Source organism: Crotalus tigris, unplaced genomic scaffold (genome assembly GCF_016545835.1).
Source record: "Crotalus tigris isolate CLP2741 ecotype Arizona unplaced genomic scaffold, ASM1654583v1 scf7180000024441.2113493, whole genome shotgun sequence".
In the NCBI taxonomy this organism is placed as follows: Eukaryota; Metazoa; Chordata; class Lepidosauria; order Squamata; family Viperidae; genus Crotalus; species Crotalus tigris.
In genome coordinates this window covers 1,527,318-1,538,108 of record NW_024100610.1, presented here as the reverse complement: position 1 = coordinate 1,538,108, position 10,791 = coordinate 1,527,318, and positions in this window count along the sequence as shown.

Here is a 10,791-nt window from a genome sequence, read left to right as displayed (position 1 = left end):
TACAACTGCTTCTCGTGTCATTGCCATTTCGCGAAGGACGCAACACCTAGGATTTCCCTCTTTTCATTCTTCAGCACTTTCATCTCCTGAAAATGGCATCTGCAAAATAAGAAATATGATTGCCCCCTCTCATAATCCAATAAGTTAAGGCTGGGCAGGTTGCTGATTTTGATTAGGAAGGATTCCTCCCACTTTATCCCAAATGTCTTGTGGTACGGGACACCCTCCCCCCATGGTCTATTTTTTTTTCATCCATGGTAGGGAAGTGGGTTAGAACTGTGCTTATGTCATGGTGTGGAAGGATTTGGCCTCTAAACAACATTGCCAGAAAATAGAGCTCCTCTTCTCGAAAAGCTCAAGTGTTGGGGTGTCTCTAGAATGCCTTAGGTTGCCATTGGATGATCCAAGTGGATTTAAGTGCATGAGAATGTGGGAGTAGCTAGTTTTTGTTTCCCTTGAAGTGAGAAGATAATACCACATCTGATTCAATATCTGCTGAGAGTGCCGAATGAAGGATAGTCACTTTCATTTTGCAATTTGATATTAATAAGTGCTTAACCACCCACAAATAGAAATGAAAGAAATACTGCTTCCCTCAAGGAATTCCTCCCCATCTACTAGCAAACCTGGAGTTATGTTCCTACCCCAGCAGGTACCCACACCATTGATGATCTGATAATCAACCAGACCCAAAAATTAGCAGCAACATTATAGCAGAATTCTGAAATGGGAACTGGAGCAACAGGCCCATTCTGCTCCCTATCAAACCCCACAAGGGAAGAGGGGACACAGATACACATAAATCCTTCACCTAAGATGCACTATGCTTATCAGGGCTTGATTATCTACACTGCAGCTGAGACCAATATTAAGGGAGTGGCACAGACATGCTTTTAACACATCTTTTCAAATTGATGAGCAATGGTGTAGGCTGAATTGTGTAGAGAAGGAATAAGGTCTCATACTATAGCATATCTAGGGCTGAATCATGGGACATGGTTTAGGGTTACACAAAAAGGCTCAACCACCAAATGTCTTCAGAAAACAATAGGTGAGAAGACATCAGCAAAAAATCCAATATCTGTACTATTGTGATTGCTGAACCTGTGGTCTAATTGTCCTTGCTATTACTTGTTCTTCTTCTTGCTCTTCTCTAATTGCATCACTGGCCTCATACACATGGTCCTATTTCCAGTTTCCAAGTGCCAGATAGCTCTATGATAAAATCAGATGGTCACCAAAGATCAATTATATGCCTAGAAACAGGATTTGCAGTCAAGTACAGTTTTAATTTGCAGGACACACCTTCGATTGCAAAATTCTGTACATACTGGCTGCAAAACCCAGGCAAATTTTAGGTAGAGATGGCCTGAGATGAAATGGAGGTTGTCTTTAAGGCATTGAGGAGAACAATGCTCTTGGCAGTTGCTTCCTTCCCTAAGGCTTGCCTGATTGCCTTACAGAATTGTCTAGACTCTTGACAATAAACCAATAGCTTGGTTTTAATTCAATGTGAAGAAAATATCCTATCCTAAATTAGAAGTATATCTGCAGCACTTGGATGCAATAGTCCAATTTCAACAAATGGGAAAAGATCTCCTCCCCTCCTCCAGTTAAGTTTCTCTAACAAAGCTATAGCTAGAGCAGTGGTGGCAAACCTATGGCACGCATGCCAGAGGCGGCAGTCAGAGCCCTCTCTGTTGGCACATGCACCACTGCCAGCAGCAGGTGCATCAGGCCACCACTGCCGCCCGGAGCAGGAGCCCCGCCCAGCACAAAGGAGGCAAAGCAGCCAACTAGCAGGCTCGAGTAGAGGTGGTAGAGCAGAGGTCACCAATCATTGTTGATTGATGGACTAGAAGAAAAGAGAAGGGAAAGCATTTTACATGCATGCATGCATGCATAGGGCTGCGAGCATGCACGTGCTAAAAATGGGGTGGGGCTAGGGCCTGCATGATACTCACTAGCCCTGCCCAGTTCTTGCATGGTACAACGCCTTGTAGCTGCACCCCACGGCAGGGCCGCTTTTGCGCCTTGCAGCATGGTAGTCCATTTTTGTGCCCCAGTTTTTGCATGCCAAAGGCAGCACTCAGAGGCGCCTCTCTACCCCCCCCCATGAAGGCACCACAATGCTGATGTGGCCCTGGCACTTTGCGATAAATAAGTGGGTTTGGGTTGCAGTTTGGGCACTCGGTCTCTAAAAGGTTCGCCATCACTGAGCTAGAGAATACTCATCTGTTTTCCGGCAATCCAATATACACATGGGCAGAAATGGAAGAGATAATGATTAGGGTAGCCATATCGCCATGTCAGCCCCTGCTGACCATAAACAAGCCCAGATCTCCAACTTTTCTTTAAAAACAGCTGATTGTAGAATCAGAGGCTTGACCACAATAAGCTGAAAAGGTTTTTCTTCTGCCCAATCATTTTTGTGTGAAATGGGCCAGTTCCCATTTTGAAATTATTATTATTGTTAGCCAATAAGAATGTTCGGTTTCAGATCTAATTGCTTCTTCAGATTCAGTGGGGAAGAGGAAGGAAGAAATATTGGATTGTATTGGAAATGAATGTGACAAGCTAATTCATTCTGCCTGAAATATGGATCTGTTTCGTTAGAAAGTGAAAGGGATACAAAAATAGAACTGCAAAAATATTAAAAAGTAAATTCTGTGTGCAATGAAGACATAAAAAATTAGAAAGGAGGACAAATCTGGGGGGGGGAGCACTTCAACAGTTAGATTGAGTGAAATAAATCTTTGTCTCCATTTCTGCAAGGCAGGTATAATAATAATAATAATAATAATAATAATAATAATAATAATAATAATAATAATAATAATAATAATAATCCCCCAGTGAGGCACTACCTTGATGTGGTTGTGGGGCTTGTGTACTCTGAGGAAGATGAGAGCTATGCCAGAGGTTCAACCATACTGGACAGGTCTCATCAGAGGAGTCAGACAAAGAGTGTCTCTCCCATAAAAAATATGGTGAGACGTAAATTTCAGAATGCCATACCGGCTCGGATGTCGCCCGGGTTAACAAGGTCCGCGCTAGATATTGGAGTTCCTGGATATCTGGTGAAAAATGGGTTACAGGACTCAGGACTGTTGGCTGAGCAACCAGGGCCAGCAGCTGCAGAACTACTGGAAGAAAAGGTGTTTACCCGTCGCAGATACACAGTGATGGAAAACAAAGAAATAATGATCTGTTACTACAGATCAAGTCCAACAAGAAGAGGATATCTAAAACGAATGCACCAGTTCTGGAAAGAACAACATCCAGAATCAGAAATAACAGAACAGAGACTAGCAGATCAACGCCGATTTATAATACGAAATAAAGTATTCACAGAAACAGAATTGGACGAACTGCAAAGGTTTACCCAGGGCAAAGAAATCAAAGCCTTACCAGAAGTAATTCAGAATGTAGAGGCAAACCAGGGGGAGTTGGCAGTGAAGGAATCCAGCAGAGATATACAACTGTTCTCATTTGGAAACCAGGCACCTCTTCCTCAGGAAGAACAAAACCCTCTAACTAAAGAAATAAAAGAATTGAAACAAAGAATAACTGAGCATCTAGAACAGCACAAAAACAACAGAATAAGGCTGCCTGCATTGAAGCTTGTTCCAAAGAAACAGCTAGCACAAGCATTAAAAGATGCAAATACTGCAATAGCAAGTATAAGCACCAATTCACTGCAAGAAACAAACCAACTAATGTACAGCACAGCTGCAGTTATAACTGAATACCTGGGATGCAAAATCAACAAAGAAGAAAAACAAACAAACAGTGCACCAGAAAAATGGAAGGTTAGACTAGAAAATAAGATCAGCAAGTTAAGATCACATGCAAGCAAGCTAGAACAGATGAAAGAAAAGAAGCTGAAGAACAAGAAGACCAAAGAATACCTAATCAAGAAATACCACTTAGAAACAAGGAAGATCAAGGAAGCACTGGAAATAATAAAGCAACAAATAACAGCTATAGCCAGGAAAATCAGTAGATATGAAGCTCGAATTGCAAACTATAGGCAGAACCTCCAATTTCAATCCAATCAGAAACGTTTCTACCAATCCATCAATGGAGAAACTGCAAGGAATCAGTCAGTACCTGACAAGGAAGAAACAGTGCAGTTCTGGAAGCAGATATGGGATAACCCAAAGAAATACAACAAGGATGCGGCTTGGTTAAAAGAGGTAGATGCAAATAAAACAGAAGTTGAAATGAAAGAACTAGTAATAACAACAAAAATGGTAGAAAAAAGAGCAAAGAAAATCAAAAATTGGTCAGCACCAGGTGAAGATGAACTGCATGGGTTTTGGTTGAAACATCTAACTGTTATACACCCACTCATTGACAAACAGTTCAACAATATACTACAAGGAGGAGAAATTGAAAAGTGGCTAACAGCTGGGAAAACCTACCTAATAATGAAAAATCCAGCAAAAGGGGCAACACCAGGTAACTACAGGCCAATTACCTGCTTACCAACAACTTTCAAATTACTAACTGGTGTGGTAGCTGATGCAGTACAACACCATCTAGTTGAAAACAATCTCTTTCCACCTGAGCAGAAAGGAAACCGCCCCAATAGCAGAAGAACAAAAGATCAACTCCTAATAGACAAAATGATCTTGGAAAACTGCAAGAGAAGGAAGACCAACCTGAATGTGGCATGGATTGACTACAAAAAGGCATTTGACTCTCTGCCACATGATTGGATAATAAAGTGCCTAGAAATAACAGGAGTCAGTAGAAACATCAGAAAATTTGTGCAAAGATCGATGGCACAATGGAAGACACAGTTGCAGATCAATGGTGAGAGGCTGGGAGAGGTTAATATCAAGAGAGGAATATTTCAAGGAGATTCATTATCACCATTACTATTTGTCATTGCACTGTTTCCTCTGTCAACAATACTGAATAACTCAGGACATGGCTATCAAACATCAAAAACATCTGCCAGACTATCCCATCTCCTTTACATGGATGATCTGAAACTGTATGGAAAAACATCATCTGAAATAGAATCGCTGCTCAACACTGTCCGTATATATAGCCAAGATATTGTAATGGAGTTTGGCTTGGACAAATGTGCCACACTTACTATCAAACAAGGAAAAATAGTGAAAACTGAAGGAATCAAGATGCCCCACGAAAATAACATTAAGAGTCTGGATGAGGAAGATACTACAAATACTTGGGTATCCTTCAAGCTGACAACATCAAGCACACTGAAGTCAAGAAAAAGATTAGAGGTGAATACATCAAGAGAGTGAAGAAGATCTTAAAGTCCAAACTCAATGGAGGAAATACCATAAAGGCAATCAACACTTGGGCAATCCCAGTCATTAGGTACACAGCTGGAATAGTGGACTGGACTCAAGCAGAACTAAAAGCAATGGATAGGCAGACCAGAAAAATAATGACAATGAATCATGCCCTTCATCCACGCAGTGACATTGATAGACTTTATCTACCAAGGCAAATAGGTGGGCGTGGAATGCTACAAGTACATCAGATGGTTGAAGAAGAAAAAATGGCTTTGGAAGAATATCTGAAGGACAATGATGAAGATGCACTGAAATTAGTATATCAGGAAGGCTTACTGACTACTGGAGAGACCAAACTGGCCTACAAGAAAGACCAAATGAAGAACAGAATAGAGGCATGGGAAGACAAAGCACTACATGGCCAATACATTAAAAAAATAGCTGGGAAAGCAGATAATAATAAAACCTGGCAATGGCTAAGAGCAGGAAAATTGAAGAAAGAGACCGAGGGACTAATTCTGGCTGCACAAGACCAAGCCTTAAGGACAAATGCATACAAAGTCAAAATTGAGAAGACAGCAACAGACAGTAAGTGCCGCCTATGCAAAGAAGCTGAAGAAACAGTGGACCACCTGGTAAGCTGTTGCAAGAAGATTGCACAGACTGACTACAAGCAGCGGCATGACAAAGTAGCAACAATGGTGCATTGGAAGATCTGCAAAAAATATCATTTGCCTGTAAGCAAAAACTGGTGGGATCATAAAATAGAGAAAGTCATAGAAAATGATAAAATTAAACTGCTCTGGGACTTCAGAATTCAAACAGACAAGCACCTGCAACATAACACCCCAGACTTAACAATTGTCGATAAGAAAGACAAAAAAGTCTGGATAGTGGACGTGGCAGTGCCTGGAGACAGCAGAATAGACGAGAAAGAACTGGAGAAGATAACAAAATACAAAGACCTACAAATAGAAATAGAAAGACTGTGGCAAAAGCAAGCAAGGGTAGTACCAATAGTCATAGGCTCCTTGGGTGCAATCCCAAAACAACTGGAGCACCACTTGAACACCATTGGCATTGACAAATTCGCTATTAGTCAATTGCAAAAGGCGGCCTTACTAGGAACTGCTTCCATCCTGCAACGATACCTGTAATACCATCAAACATCCACATCTGCCTATCCCAGGTCCTGGGTAAGGACTCGATAGGTAGACAAAATGCCAAATCCAGTCTGAACATCTGGCTGACTGTGCGATGATCCATAATAATAATAATAATAATAATAATAATAATAATAATAATAATAATAATAATAATAATAAAGTTGAAAGGGCTTGGAGGTCTTCTAGCCCAACCCCCTACTCTGCCAGAAAACCCTATACCATTTCAGATAAATGGCTGTTCAATTTCTTCTTAAATACTTCGAGTATTGGAGCATTCACAACTTCTGGAGGCAAGTTGTTCCCCTGATTAATTGTCCTCACTGTCAGGAAATTTCTCCTTAATTGTAGGTTGGTTCTCTGCTTAATTAGTTTCCATCAATTACTTCTTATTCTGTCTTCAGATGCCCTTTTTATGGCAGCCCCATAGATATTGGAACACTGCTATCATGTCACCCCTAATCCTTCTTTTCATTACACTACATTGTTTCCAAAGTGGGTATAATTCCTTCTGGGTTTTGATACAAGGTACAACACCTCCAGTTAAATTGACAGGGTGTCATGTCGGTTACACACTAAAGGCTTTTGCTTTCTAATAAGCTCTGGACCATTCCTGCAATTGAAAAAACCAGTTTCTTGGATGCTGGAATCAGTAATTACATACCTTTGCGTGCTAAAGTACTTTTCTTTACAGTTTTTTAAATTTTGGTCAGAGATGTCAAGAAAGTTAAAATGCCCCCCCACCCCCCGATTTGTCCTCCTTTCTAATTGTTTATGTCTTTATTTGTTCAGATATCTGGTAAGTCTACTTAGGGGGAACCTCATTCCAGAAGATTTAAAAACGAACAGTAAATGTAATAATAATAGTAAATTCAATCCCAGGAAATGAAGAATCTAGGCTGTTCAGATGAATATATATATATATGTCTACAAGAACTACTAACCAGAAAAGAGAGTTGGTGGTAGATAGGAGTCAATGGAATTCAAGGTGTGCTGGACTGAAATCTTGTGGGCATGACGGGATTCCAGATGATGACTTGTTTGACCCTTCCTTCAGGCTCAGCCTGGTCATCACCTATAAGAAACCACTAGTAAGTATTATTAATTATAATAATTAATTCTCACCATCAGTCAATTGCAAACAACAGCTTTATTTGGAACAGCTTATATCCTGCGACAATATCTTTAATACCATCAAACAATGACATCTGCCTATCCCAGGTCATTGACAGGTGGATAAAAATACCAGGTCCAGTCTAAATATGTGGCTGACTGTATTATTATTAATAATAATAATAATAACAACAACAACAACAACAACAACAACAGCCATACATCTTTTTAATAAAAACCACACAAGTGATTTGTCGATTTTAAAAGGCAATTTAATCGACAATCAAATCACTTAAAACATTAGTGAGGTATAATAAACAAAAATAATATATTTGACAGTATAGTAAAAAAAACCCTTTATGGAATACTGCCTTGTCGTGGCGAAGGGGCTTGCGTAACTCAATGAAGCTATAAGCTATGCCGTGCAGGGCCACCCAAGACGGACAGGTTATAGCAGAAAGTTCTGACAAAATGTGATCCACTGGAGAAGGAAATGGCAAACCACTCCAGTATCTTTGCCATGAAAACCCCATGGACAGTACTAAAAGGAAAAAAGACATGACGCTGGAAGATGAGCCCCTCAGGTCGGAAGGTGTCCAATATGCTACTGGGGAAGAGCAGAGGGCTAGTACTAGTAGCGCCAGAAAGAATGAAAAAGTGAAAGGAAAGTCCCATGCTGTAAAGATTTTTTCTCCATAGGAACCTGGAATGTAAGATTCATGAAACAAGGCAAGCTAGATGTAGTCAAAAAAGAGATGACAAGACTGAATATTGACATCTTAGGAATCAGCGAACTAAAATGGACAGGAATGGGTGAATTTAACTCAGATGACCATCAGGTATACTACTGTGGGCAAGAATCCCTCAGAAGAAATGGAGTAGCCTTCATAGTCAATAAAAGAATAGGAAAAGCAATACTGGGATACAATCCCCCAAATGACAGAATGATCTCAATTCAAATCCAAGGCAAACCATTCAATATCACAATAGTCCAAATCTATGCCCCAACCACTGGTGCTGAAGAGGATGAAATTGACCGGTTCTATGAAGCCCTACAGCACCTTATAGAATTAACACCAAAAAATGATGTCCTTATCATCATGGGGGATTGGAATGCTAAGGTAGGAAGCCAAAAGATAACCGGAATAACAGGCAAGTTTGGCCTTGGAGTACAAAATGAAGCAGGGCACAGGCTAATAGAATTTTGTCAAGAGAATACGATGGTCATAACAAACACTCTTTTCCAACAACCCAAGAGACGGCTCTACACATGGACATCACCAGACGGTCAACATAGAAATCAGATTGACTATGTGCTCTGCAGCCAAAGATGGAGAAGCTCTATACAATCAGTAAAAACAAGACCAGGAGCTGACTGTGGCTCAGATCATGAGCTTCTCGTTGCAAAATTTAGGCTTAAATTGAAAAAAGTAGGGAAAAGCACTAGGCCACTCAGGTATGAACTAAATCATATTCCTGATGAATATACAGTAGAGGTGACAAATAGATTTAAGGAACTGGATCTGATAGACAGAGTGCCTGAAGAACTATGGATGGAAGTTCGCAACATTGTACAAGAGGTAGCAACTAAAACCATCCCAAAGAAAAAGAAATGCAAGAAAGCAAAATGGCTGTCTGAGGAAGCTTTGCAAATAGCTGAGGAAAGAAGGGAAGCGAAAGGCAAAGGAGAAAGAGAAAGATACACCCAATTGAATGCAGAATTCCAGAGAGTAGCTAGAAGAGATAAGAATGCCTTCTTAAATGAACAGTGCAAAGAAATAGAAGAAAACAACAGAATAGGGAGGACCAGAGATCTCTTCAAGAAAATTGGAGATATGAAGGGAACGTTTCATGCAAACATGGGCATGATAAAGGATCAAAATGGCAGAGACCTAACAGAGGCAGAAGAGATTAAGAAGAGATGGCAAACTACACAGAAGAACTATACAAGAATGAGCTTAACATCCCAGATAACCACAATGAGATGGTCACTGACCTCGAACCAGACATCCTAGAATGTGAAGTGAAATGGGCCTTAGAAAATCTGAGCAACAACAAAGCTAGTGGAGGTGACAGTATTCCAGCTGAGCTATTCAAAATCTTAAAAGACGATGCAGTAAAAGTGCTACACTCAATTTGCCAGCAAATTTGGAAAACTCAACAGTGGCCACAGGATTGGAAAAGGTCAGTTTACATTCCAATTCCAAAGAAAGGCAATGCCAAAGAATGTTCAAACTATCGCACCATTGCACTCATTTCACATGCTAGTAAAGTTATGCTTAAAATCCTACAAGCTAGACTCCAGCAGTATGTGGATCGAGAACTACCAGAAGTACAGGCAGGATTTCGAAGAGGCAGAGGAACTAGAGATCAAATTGCCAACATACGCTGGATCATGGAGAAAGCTAGGGAGTTCCAGAAAAACATCTACTTCTGCTTCATTGACTATGCAAAAGCCTTTGATTGTGTGGATCACAACAAATTGTGGCAAGTTCTTAAAGAGATGGGAGTACCAGACCATCTCATTTGTCTCTTGAGAAACCTATATGCGGGTCAAGAAGCAACAGTGAGAACCGAACACGGAACCACTGATTGGTTCAAAATTGGAAAAGGAGTCCGGCAAGGCTGTATACTGTCGCCCTGCCTATTTAACTTATATGCAGAGCACATCATGAGAAAGGCAGGGCTAGATGAATCAAAAGTTGGAATTAAGATTGCCGGGAGAAATATCAACAACCTAAGATATGCAGATGATACCACTCTAATGGCAGAAAGTGAAGAGGAACTAAAGAGCCTCTTGATGCGGGTGAAGAAGGAGAGTGCAAAAGTTGGCTTGAAACTCAACATTAAGAAAACCAAAATCATGGCATCCGGCCCTCTCAATTCCTGGCAAATAGATGGGGAAGAAATGGAGGTAGTGACAGATTTTATTTTTCTGGGCTCCAAGATCACCTCAGATGGGGACTGCAGCCAAGAAATTAAAAGACGCTTGCTCCTGGGGAGGAAAGCTATGGCAAATCTAGACAGCATTCTAAAAAGCAGAGACATCACCCTGCCAATAAAAGTGCATATAGTCCAGGCCATGGTTTTCCCAGTTGCAATGTATGGCTGTGAAAGTTGGACCATAAGAAAGGCTGAGCGCAAAAGAATTGAGGCCTTTGAACTATGGTGCTGGAGAAGACTCCTGCGAGTCCCTTGGACTGCAAGGCGTTCAAACCGGTCAGTCCTAGAAGAGATCA